This window comes from Harmonia axyridis, chromosome X, assembly GCF_914767665.1.
Source record: "Harmonia axyridis chromosome X, icHarAxyr1.1, whole genome shotgun sequence".
Taxonomy (NCBI): Eukaryota; Metazoa; Arthropoda; class Insecta; order Coleoptera; family Coccinellidae; genus Harmonia; species Harmonia axyridis.
In genome coordinates this window covers 30,852,813-30,862,812 of record NC_059508.1, presented here as the reverse complement: position 1 = coordinate 30,862,812, position 10,000 = coordinate 30,852,813, and the positions used below count along the sequence as shown (strand labels likewise).

The following is a 10,000-nucleotide window of genomic DNA, read 5'->3' as shown; positions in this document are numbered from 1 at the left end:
TGCATGACGTAAACAAGATCACACCGATGCAGCACGTTAACATTAAAGCCCGCCTAATCCGATCGATGGAGGCCGTCTCGAGTGTCCAACTTGCTCACAAGAGCCGAGAAACAAACCGATGCATCACGTAGACAAGATCGTACCGAATGTTAACACAATCCAAAAGGAAATAATCTTAGATGAATATCGATTCTGATTATTGATTTTTCTTTCGCGATATTGATAGAAGACATCTGAATGAATTTCGAATTAATTCCGAAATCAAAAAAATATTTTCAATAAATTTTTTTTCTAGAGTACCTCGGTCTTTTCTATTTTTTTTCCAAGTTTCGTACGTCAATCAACATACATCCCAGAAAAAATCATCTCTCTAACTATCCTGGTTCAAAAGTTGTATCGGAACTTTTCACGTCGAAAAAGAACATAGGCGAAAAAGGACGTGAACATTATTCCTTATAAAAATCAAACCCGACCATGGATTTTGATTCTGATTGTTGATTATCGCTATTAGAACACATTAGGAGGCAACCAAATCAAATTTGAGAAAATTCCACAATCAGAAAATTTTTTTCGAAAAAAAAAAAAAAATTCGAGAACACCTCGGTCATGGCAAGTTATTTCCCACAATCCATTCCCCAATCAACGTACATCCCAGAAAAAATCATCTCTCTAACTATCCTAGTTCAAAAGTTGTATCGGAACATTTTCACGTCGAAAATATATCTCTAAGTCCAGACCGATGCACCACGTAATCTCGGGCAGACCGATGCACAACGTAAATGACGATCGGGACCGGGGCGATCGGTCGTATCTGACACCGCCGGCTCGGTTCTAACATCGTCAATGAGTCGGGGTTGTAAAAAAGGACGTGAACATTTTTCCTTATAAAAATCAAACCCGACCATGGATTTTGATTCTGATTGTTGATTATCGCTACTAGAACATATAAGGAGGCAACCAAATCAAATTTGAGAAAATTCCACGATCAGAAAATTTTTTTCGAAAAAAAAAAAAAATCGTAATCACCTCGGTCATGGCGAGTTATTTTCCGTATTTCATTCCACAATCAACGTACAACATAGAAGAAATCATCTCTCTAACTATCCTGGTTCAAAAGTTGTATCGGAACATTTCACGTCGTAATATCTCGCCAAGTCCAGACCTCGGCGATAGGTAGTATCTGACACCGTCCGCTCGGGACTGACATCGACTTGGACTCGGGCTGATGATGGGGAGGCGTTTAAGGACGTGAACATTTTTCCTTATAAAAATTAAAGTCGACAATGAATATTGATTCTGATTACTGATTTACGCTTTAAAAACACATTAGAAGGCAACCAAATCGAATTTGAGGAAATTCCACGATCAGAAAATTTTTTTCGAAAAAAAAAAAAATCCGAAAAATATTTTTCGATTCCGATTACTGATTTACTCTTTTAGAACACATTAGGAGGCAACCAAATCAAATTTGAGAAAATTCCACAATCAGAAAATTTTTTTCGAAAAAAAAAAAAATTCGAGGACACCTCGGTCATGGCAAGTTATTTCCCACAATCCATTCCCCGATCCACGTACATCCCAGAAAAAATCATCTCTCTAACTATCCTGGTTCAAAAGTTGTATCGGAACATTTTCACGTCGAAAATATATCTCTAAGTCCAAACCGATGCACCACGTAAACTAGGGCAGACCGATGCACCACGTAATATCGGGCAGACCGATGCAGAACGTAAACTCGATCATACCGATGCTTCACGTAATCTCGATCTTACCGATGCACCACGTAAACAAGGGCAGACCGATGCAGAACGTAAAGTAGATCTTACCGATGCACCACGTAATCTCGATCTTACCGATGCACCACGTAATCTCCATCTTACCGATGCACCACGTGAACTGGATCTTACCGATGCAGAACGTGAATTGGATCTTACCGATGCAGAACGTGAATTGGATCTTACCGATGCACCACGTAAACTCGATCATACCGATGCACCACGTAATCTCGGGCAGACCGATGCACAACGTAAATGACGATCGGGACCGGGGCGATCGGTCGTATCTGACACCGCCGGCTCGGTTCTAACATCGTCAATGAGTCGGGGTTGTAAAAAAGGACGTGAACATTTTTCCTTATAAAAATCAAACCCGACCATGGATTTTGATTCTGATTGTTGATTATCGCTACTAGAACATATAAGGAGGCAACCAAATCAAATTTGAGAAAATTCCACGATCAGAAAATTTTTTTCGAAAAAAAAAAAAAATCGTAATCACCTCGGTCATGGCGAGTTATTTTACGTATTTCATTCCACAATCAACGTACAACATAGAAGAAATCATCTCTCTAACTATCCTGGTTCAAAAGTTGTATCGGAACATTTCACGTCGTAATATCTCGCCAAGTCCAGACCTCGGCGATAGGTAGTATCTGACACCGTCCGCTCGGGACTGACATCGACTTGGACTCGGGCTGATGATGGGGAGGCGTTTAAGGACGTGAACATTTTTCCTTATAAAAATTAAAGTCGACAATGAATATTGATTCTGATTACTGATTTACGCTTTAAAAACACATTAGAAGGCAACCAAATCGAATTTGAGGAAATTCCACGATCAGAAAATTTTTTTCGAAAAAAAAAAAAATCCGAAAAATATTTTTCGATTCCGATTACTGATTTACTCTTTTAGAACACATTAGGAGGCAACCAAATCAAATTTGAGAAAATTCCACAATCAGAAAATTTTTTTCGAAAAAAAAAAAAATTCGAGGACACCTCGGTCATGGCAAGTTATTTCCCACAATCCATTCCCCGATCCACGTACATCCCAGAAAAAATCATCTCTCTAACTATCCTGGTTCAAAAGTTGTATCGGAACATTTTCACGTCGAAAATATATCTCTAAGTCCAAACCGATGCACCACGTAAACTAGGGCAGACCGATGCACCACGTAATATCGGGCAGACCGATGCAGAACGTAAACTCGATCATACCGATGCTTCACGTAATCTCGATCTTACCGATGCACCACGTAAACAAGGGCAGACCGATGCAGAACGTAAAGTAGATCTTACCGATGCACCACGTAATCTCGATCTTACCGATGCACCACGTAATCTCCATCTTACCGATGCACCACGTGAACTGGATCTTACCGATGCAGAACGTGAATTGGATCTTACCGATGCAGAACGTGAATTGGATCTTACCGATGCACCACGTAAACTCGATCATACCGATGCACCACGTAATCTCGGGCAGACCGATGCACAACGTAAATGACGATCGGGACCGGGGCGATCGGTCGTATCTGACACCGCCGGCTCGGTTCTAACATCGTCAATGAGTCGGGGTTGTAAAAAAGGACGTGAACATTTTTCCTTATAAAAATCAAACCCGACCATGGATTTTGATTCTGATTGTTGATTATCGCTACTAGAACATATAAGGAGGCAACCAAATCAAATTTGAGAAAATTCCACGATCAGAAAATTTTTTTCGAAAAAAAAAAAAAATCGTAATCACCTCGGTCATGGCGAGTTATTTTCCGTATTTCATTCCACAATCAACGTACAACATAGAAGAAATCATCTCTCTAACTATCCTGGTTCAAAAGTTGTATCGGAACATTTCACGTCGTAATATCTCGCCAAGTCCAGACCTCGGCGATAGGTAGTATCTGACACCGTCCGCTCGGGACTGACATCGACTTGGACTCGGGCTGATGATGGGGAGGCGTTTAAGGACGTGAACATTTTTCCTTATAAAAATTAAAGTCGACAATGAATATTGATTCTGATTACTGATTTACGCTTTAAAAACACATTAGAAGGCAACCAAATCGAATTTGAGGAAATTCCACGATCAGAAAATTTTTTTCGAAAAAAAAAAAAATCCGAAAAATATTTTTCGATTCCGATTACTGATTTACTCTTTTAGAACACATTAGGAGGCAACCAAATCAAATTTGAGAAAATTCCACAATCAGAAAATTTTTTTCGAAAAAAAAAAAAATTCGAGGACACCTCGGTCATGGCAAGTTATTTCCCACAATCCATTCCCCGATCCACGTACATCCCAGAAAAAATCATCTCTCTAACTATCCTGGTTCAAAAGTTGTATCGGAACATTTTCACGTCGAAAATATATCTCTAAGTCCAAACCGATGCACCACGTAAACTAGGGCAGACCGATGCACCACGTAATATCGGGCAGACCGATGCAGAACGTAAACTCGATCATACCGATGCTTCACGTAATCTCGATCTTACCGATGCACCACGTAAACAAGGGCAGACCGATGCAGAACGTAAAGTAGATCTTACCGATGCACCACGTAATCTCGATCTTACCGATGCACCACGTAATCTCCATCTTACCGATGCACCACGTGAACTGGATCTTACCGATGCAGAACGTGAATTGGATCTTACCGATGCAGAACGTGAATTGGATCTTACCGATGCACCACGTAAACTCGATCATACCGATGCACCACGTAATCTCGGGCAGACCGATGCACAACGTAAATGACGATCGGGACCGGGGCGATCGGTCGTATCTGACACCGCCGGCTCGGTTCTAACATCGTCAATGAGTCGGGGTTGTAAAAAAGGACGTGAACATTTTTCCTTATAAAAATCAAACCCGACCATGGATTTTGATTCTGATTGTTGATTATCGCTACTAGAACATATAAGGAGGCAACCAAATCAAATTTGAGAAAATTCCACGATCAGAAAATTTTTTTCGAAAAAAAAAAAAAATCTTAATCACCTCGGTCATGGCGAGTTATTTTCCGTATTTCATTCCACAATCAACGTACAACATAGAAGAAATCATCTCTCTAACTATCCTGGTTCAAAAGTTGTATCGGAACATTTCACGTCGTAATATCTCGCCAAGTCCAGACCTCGGCGATAGGTAGTATCTGACACCGTCCGCTCGGGACTGACATCGACTTGGACTCGGGCTGATGATGGGGAGGCGTTTAAGGACGTGAACATTTTTCCTTATAAAAATTAAAGTCGACAATGAATATTGATTCTGATTACTGATTTACGCTTTAAAAACACATTAGAAGGCAACCAAATCGAATTTGAGGAAATTCCACGATCAGAAAATTTTTTTCGAAAAAAAAAAAAATCCGAAAAATATTTTTCGATTCCGATTACTGATTTACTCTTTTAGAACACATTAGGAGGCAACCAAATCAAATTTGAGAAAATTCCAAAATCAGAAAATTTTTTTCGAAAAAAAAAAAAATTCGAGGACACCTCGGTCATGGCAAGTTATTTCCCACAATCCATTCCCCGATCCACGTACATCCCAGAAAAAATCATCTCTCTAACTATCCTGGTTCAAAAGTTGTATCGGAACATTTTCACGTCGAAAATATATCTCTAAGTCCAAACCGATGCACCACGTAAACTAGGGCAGACCGATGCACCACGTAATATCGGGCAGACCGATGCAGAACGTAAACTCGATCATACCGATGCTTCACGTAATCTCGATCTTACCGATGCACCACGTAAACAAGGGCAGACCGATGCAGAACGTAAAGTAGATCTTACCGATGCACCACGTAATCTCGATCTTACCGATGCACCACGTAATCTCCATCTTACCGATGCACCACGTGAACTGGATCTTACCGATGCACCACGTAATCTCAATCTTACCGATGCACCACGTGAACTGGATCTTACCGATGCAGAACGTGAATTGGATCTTACCGATGCACCACGTAAACTCGATCTTACCGATGCACCACGTAATCTCGATCTTACCGATGCACCACGTGAACTGGATCTTACCGATGCAGAACGTGAATTGGATCTTACCGATGCACCACGTAAACTCGATCTTACCGATGCACCACGTAATCTCAATCTTACCGATGCACCACGTGAACTGGATCTTACCGATGCAGAACGTGAATTGGATCTTACCGATGCACCACGTAAACTCGATCTTACCGATGCACCACGTAATCTCAATCTTACCGATGCACCACGTGAACTGGATCTTACCGATGCAGAACGTGAATTGGATCTTACCGATGCACCACGTAAACTCGATCTTACCGATGCACCACGTAATCTCGATCTTACCGATGCACCACGTGAACTGGATCTTACCGATGCAGAACGTGAATTGGATCTTACCGATGCACCACGTAAACTCGATCTTACCGATGCACCACGTAATCTCAATCTTACCGATGCATCACGTAATCTCGATCTTACCGATGCAGAACGTAAACTCGATCATACCGATGCACCACGTTATCTCGGCAGACCGATGCAGAACGTAAAAAAAAAGCTTACAGCACGCGGTGTTCCCAAGCGGTCACCCATCCAAGTACTAACCGCGCCCGACGCTGCTTGGCTTCAGTGTTCTGACGAGAACTGGCAATTTCAGCGTGGTATGGCCGTAAACAACAAATATAGCGATATTTTCTATGATATCTCACTTTTTGGGAGCGGAAAGGACGTGAACGTTTTTCCTTATAAAAAATGAAATAACTTTTGGATATTAATTCTGATTGTTGATTTAAGTTTTAAGAACACATTAGGACATATCTCAATGAAATTTGAGGGATTTCCGAAATCGAAAAATATTTTTCGAAAAAAAAAAAAAATCCCAGAAGACCTCGGTCATCTCAAGTTTATTTCCATATTCTATTACACAATCAACGTACATCACAAAAGGAACCATCTCTCTAACTATCACAGTTAAATTTTTGTATCGGAACATTTCACGTCGGAATATCTCGCTAAGTCCAGACCGGGGAGATCGGTCGCATTTGACACCGTCCGCTCCGGTCTAACATCGTCTTGGAGTCGGGGTAACGATGGAGAGGCGTTTAAGGACGTGAACATTTTTCCTTATAAAAATTAAAGTCGACAATGAATATTGATTCTGATTACTGATTTACTCTTTTAGTACACATTAGAAGGCAACGCAATCAGATTTGAGGAAATTTCAAGATCAGAAAATTTTTTTCGAAAAAAAAAAAAATTCAAGAACACCTGGGTCATGGCAAGTTATTTCCCACAATCCATTCCACAATCAACGTACAACATAGAAGAAATCATCTCTCTAACTATCCTGGTTCAAAAGTTGTATCGGAACATTTCACGTCGAAATACCTCGCCAAGTCCAGACCGGGGCGATAGGTAGTATCTGACACCGTCCGCTCGGGACTGACATCGACTTGGACTCGGGCTAATGATGGGGAGGCGTTTAAGGACGTGAACATTTTTCCTTATAAAAATTAAAGTCGACAATGAATATTGATTCTGATTACTGATTTACGCTTTAAAAACACATTAGAAGGCAACCAAATCAAATTTGAGGAAATTCCAAAATCAGAAAATTTTTTTTCAAAAAAAAAAAAATCCGAAAAATATTTTTCGATTCTGATTACTGATTTACTCTTTTAGAACACATTAGAAGGCAACGAAATCAAATTTGAGTGAAATCCAAAATCAGAAAATATTTTTCGAAAAAAAAAAAAAATTCGAGAACACCTCGGTCATGGCAAGTTATTTTCCACAATCCATTCCCCAATCAACGTACATCCCAGAAAAAATCATCTCTCTAACTATCCTGGTTCAAAAGTTGTATCGGAACATTTTCACGTCGAAAATATATCTCAGAGTCCAGACCGATGCAGAACGTAAACTCGATCATACCGATGCTTCACGTAATCTCGATCTTACCGATGCACAACGTAAACTAGATCACACCGATGCAGAACGTAAACTCGATCATACCGATGCACCACGTAAACTCAGGCAGACCGATGCAGAACGTGAACTCGATCTTACCGATGCACCACGTAATCTCGATCTTACCGATGCACCACGTAAACTCGGGCAGACCGATGCAGAACGTGAACTCGATCTTACCGATGCACCACGTAAACTAGGGCTGACCGATGCATCACGTAAACGACGATCGAGAGGCGCGAAAGGACGTGAACGTTTTTCATTATAAAAATTGAAATAAATGATAAATAATGATTCTGATTGTTGGTTATCATTTTTAATAAGCATTAGGAGGCAACCAAATGAAATTTGAGGAAATTCCGATAATAGAAAATTTTTTCGAAAAAAAAAAAAAATTCATGAAATCCTCGGTCATCGCAAAATATTTACCATATTCTGTTCGATAATCAACGTATATTTAAGAAGGAATCATATCTGTATCTATCTTGGTTCAAATTTTGTATCGGAACATTTTGACCAAAGTCCGAGCTTCGGCCGAAACAGACACCGCTGACCTGGCCTATCGATCGACCGAGAGTCGGGGATAGAGCGTAAGTGTTGTCTGGAGGGGAACCCTGTGCTCTCCTGACATATATAGGGAAGGTGGTCGCGTTGGGCGATGCAGAACGTTTGGATCGGGAATTATATTTTTGGTTCAGCTATTGGAATATGGTTTATTGTTGGTATATATTGGCGAAATAACGTTCTTACTGACTGGGGATATTCATAAAAATGAGTCCGGAGATTTTCAGATCGAAGTCCGAGTGATCCGACTTGGAAGGCGTGTTGGGTGGGTCGAGATGGCTTAGATAGATCAGACGAGGCGGGCTAAGTGTTGACGTCATGCATCGGTCCATTTTCAGATTGAGTCCGAGTAATCCGACTTTGAAAGAGTGTTGGGTGCGTCGAGACTGTTTAGATAGATCGGACGAGGCGGACTAGGTGTTAACGACATGCATCGGTATATTTTCTGATCGGAGTCCGAAGAAATCGGCCCTAGTAGGCGCAGCGGACGGTCGAGACGGCCTCGGTGGGTCGGATCGATCGGGAAAAGTTTGCTAAATCGTGTCTGGAGGGGAACCTTGGGTTCTCCTGACATATATAGGGGATAAGGTTTGGGTGAACGATTCTTCACGTAAAAGTTGAGTAATTTATTTTTCGATAAGCTTTTGGATATTGATGAGAAGTATATGTATATCTTCGATTAAAAGAATTCTTACCGTCTCCATGTATATTATATTAGATATATAAGAAATAGTTAACGTGATGCATCGGCCGATTTCCGGATCGGAGTTCGAGAGATGCGACTTTCGATGCGCGATGGGTGGTTCGAGACGGCCTAGATCGATCGGACGAGGCGGACTAGGTGTTAACGACATGCATCGGCGGATTTTCTGATCGGAGTCCGAAGAAATCAGCTCTAGTAGGCGCGGCGAACGGTCGAAACGGCCTCGATCGATCGGACGAGGCGGACTAGGTGTTAACGACATGCATCGGCGGATTTTCTGATCGGAGTCCGAAGAAATCAGCTCTAGTAGGCGCGGCGAACGGTCGAAACGGCCTCGGTGGGTCGGATCGATCGGGAAAAGTTTGCTAAATCGTGTCTGGAGGGGAATCCGGGGTTCTCCTGACATATATAGAAGGGGTGGAGAATGGGTCCTGTCCTAGACTGTTTGGAGTTCTTTTTAGGATGATATTCAGTTGGTAAGTGGTAGACCCGAATCCGACCTCGGCGTTTGGGTACTGGCAAGGTGTGTTGGTTTCGGCTTTCGCATCTTGGGTCGCTTTCGTCAACCTCATGCAGCGAGGTCGCGGTCCGCTTCGTCTCTTTGTAGTCGAATGGCCTTTAAGCGACCAACCTTAAAATCGTGATCCTCTGCCCGTTGCGGGTTATGTTCACAAAAAATTTGCAACCACTCAATTCGTTCCGAGCGACAAATATTGTTGAATCTCGAATCACCGTGTCGTTATATTCACATGTATAGCGAAGGGTCGAGATGGAATGTGTATAAGAAATTAGTTGATAGCCGGGGGTTCGTATTATATATGGACGCCTTGGCGAGGGATTGTTTCTAGAAACTTTCTCATTTTTGATCGGTGTTTTGTCCGAGATGATGATGATGTATATATAGCTTGAGTCTCATGCTGACTGGGGGCTGTTACGTCGTTTCGTCGAGGACTTGCACTTACTGATGTGCGGCGCTAGTCGAAGTCAATCG

At 41.7% G+C, this 10,000-nt stretch overlaps 1 non-coding gene across 1 annotated transcript; it reads right to left on the bottom strand.

Moving 5' to 3' along the window:
• Nucleotides 1-6,328: 6,328 nt before the first annotated feature.
• Nucleotides 6,329-6,447, bottom strand: LOC123686746. The gene has a single exon (XR_006748507.1). It is a non-coding gene; the product is annotated as a 5S ribosomal RNA (ribosomal RNA).
• Between the last annotated feature and the right edge of the window lie 3,553 nt (nucleotides 6,448-10,000).